Source organism: Marmota flaviventris, chromosome 6 (assembly GCF_047511675.1).
Source record: "Marmota flaviventris isolate mMarFla1 chromosome 6, mMarFla1.hap1, whole genome shotgun sequence".
Classification (NCBI taxonomy): domain Eukaryota; kingdom Metazoa; phylum Chordata; class Mammalia; order Rodentia; family Sciuridae; genus Marmota; species Marmota flaviventris.
Window position 1 is genome coordinate 65,882,480 of NC_092503.1, and position 2,798 is coordinate 65,885,277.

A 2,798-nucleotide genomic window follows, 5' to 3' on the forward strand; every position below is an offset into this window, starting at 1 on the left:
CAATTTTGAAGTGTTTTCACACACACACACACACACACACACACATACACACAGAGAGAGAATTGATATGCGACAGTTGTCCTAAGGTGAAACAGTCACCTTACCAATAAACGGTTGCAAGTATTTTCACCCAAGGTTGAAAAATAGTCCTGAAAATCAAAACCTGTAACAAATTTAAATTAATCATATAAAACTTGTTTCTTGTAGTTTTCCCTTTGCAAATATTCAAAACAATCTGCCAAGTAACTAATATACATTGGTCATGACATAATCCTGGATCATTTCCACACCAAAACCAGATGCTCCTTTAATTTTAAACCCATCATCGGAGATCAAGAGAAAGTCCTTTCATTTTATATAAAACAAAATTCACATGTACCAACAAAGAAAGGCCCATGAGAAATAAAAACAGAAACCCTAGTATTGACACTGATACTCAGTGTCTTAAAGTGGCTCAAAAGACTTGCTCAAAAATCAAATAGAGACTGTAGATCACTATAATGAAACCCAAGAGGCTTTAACCTTTTGGCATCAGATTTTTCCAGTTGTGTGAATGATTACTTTCTAGGTGCCAAGTGTGAAAAAGGGGATGTGCCGTGCCAGTGTGGAAAGCATTTGCTCAAACACCCAGAGAACCAGCTTTACCAGAGACTTCTTTTGAAGTCAGGCAAAAACAAACAAAAAAAGATTTTAAGCTCCTTGTGTCATCATTTTAAGCAGATGTGATTGAGTCTTAAAGTCAAATGTAAAAATGTGGGACAAGTCTCATGTTTAAAACAAACAAATAAACAAACAAAAGACAAAGTATAAACACACCCAGCCTCGTAGTACACTCCCCAGTCAGCACAGCTATCAGGCTGGGCAGAAAATGTTAAGATATAGACTATTGCTTCATGTGATGACTCAATAAAATGAATCATTACTGACCTGAACCACAGGATGAGGGAATCCAAAGAATGCAGCCATTTTAGTAAAATACTATCAGGCTCTGTGCTGATTTTCTAAACAAGCTGCATTTATTACAAAAAGAAAAGGGAAATAAGACATAATAAAGACTATACTTCTATATTTCATTTACAGTGTTTGAGTTCTGGAAGGACCTGTGTAACAGAGGCAACATACAAATAAGAAATTTTATGCCAATCAAATGTCAAATTTTCACTACAACTTTCCTAAGAAGGTTTTTTTTTTCCCCCAGTATCTATTAATCACAAAGAAACATAAGCTGTGAAAGTACAGTTCAGAAAATAACAATGTAGAAACTAAGGACATTATTATGACCAAGATGGTTGGTAAACAAATGAATTATGAGTTTGGGATCATCAGGAAAAGGCCTTTTAAACAATTCCCCAGACATTAAAAAAAAATCTCTTCAGGTAGTAGATCTGTCCCAATGTCACGGCAACTAGAACAAGAGCTTCAAAGAAGGACCAAAGAACCACTCTGCTGGTTGTGTTGTAATTGATGGCTCTCCCTGACTTCCATGTACTTCCGTTCATGCTTTACAGCAGTTACTGTCACCACTAGTTCATTAATCATTTCTTCTAGCATGTTCTAGTGAACTTCTGTTTCCACGTTTTGTCCTTCTGGAGCCTCCCCAACATCAACGGGAACATCACTATCTTGGGAGTCATGATAGACATCCTACTACTAAAGCAAAACTTATATGTTCTGTCCATGTGAGCAGCAAATGTGTATTTCCCACTCGTGGTCTCCTTTATAAATTCTTTTATTGTCAGGGCCTGTAATCTCCATGTTAATGTCCAGGAAGCCGCTCTCTGCCACCTCTAAGACGAGGCTCATCTTAGTGCCCAAGGGGTCCAGCTGGAAGAAACACTACTTGGCTTGCGTGTGGATGCTGATCAAGTAGCCTGAGGCTATGGCCAGGAGCACCAGGAGCTCAGCGACTGTCACCATGGTGGGAATAGGGCAGAAGCCAGGACCCTGACTGCATCCTCCGCAGCTGCTGCGGCCACCTCAGCTCTGGATTGCACTGTTCTGTGTGATATTGTGGTGGTGATTACAAAACTGAATTTACTTGTTAAACCCATGGGACTGTAAATTACAAAGAATGCTTAAACTTTCAGCAATAAAGAATGACTTTTTATGCTTTTTATATGCAAAAAATTAACCAAAGGAGTATTCCATAATGAAATGGAGACTTTGAAAAAATACCTCAAGGTATATCATATTATATTATATAGTAAAAATTCACCAAAGGCAAAGGAGAAGAACTGACCCAATTTTTTAAAATTTTGATTAGATACTATAAGCTAAAAATAAAAATTGACTACCAAAAGCTGTACTCTAGTTGATCAATTTGTTTTCTATACGGATATGTTTTTGTTATTCTTAAACTACTTTATGTGTAAAGTAGGGCTGAACAAATAAGCACATATATTATAGATAATGAGAACCAAGGTCTTCACTGTCAAAGAGAAAAGTCACAAAGAAGCAAGTTAAGGGAGGCTAGCATGAACCCTGTGGTGCTAGATTAGAATTGCTGGTCAATATTAATTCATGTTTAATATACATTCAGAAATAAATATTATGGTTGTTATATTTAGCAAGTAATAATGCAGGACTTCCAGTTAAATGTGAATTCCAGATAAGCAAGAATATTTTTTTTTAGTATAATCATGCCCTATATGATAACTAGGACATATGTATATTAAAAATTCATTGTTTATCTGAAATTCAGTTTTAACTGGGCCTCCTGTCTTTTATTTGGTTATTCTAAATTAGAGATATGTGCATGCACATGGGTGTAAATGCACACCTAGGCTTCCTGGCTCTGT

General features: G+C 36.5%; 1 pseudogene; it reads right to left on the reverse strand.

Moving 5' to 3' along the window:
* Positions 1-1,337: 1,337 nt before the first annotated feature.
* On the reverse strand, positions 1,338-1,917 carry LOC114086702 (transmembrane emp24 domain-containing protein 2 pseudogene; annotated as a pseudogene).
* Between the last annotated feature and the right edge of the window lie 881 nt (positions 1,918-2,798).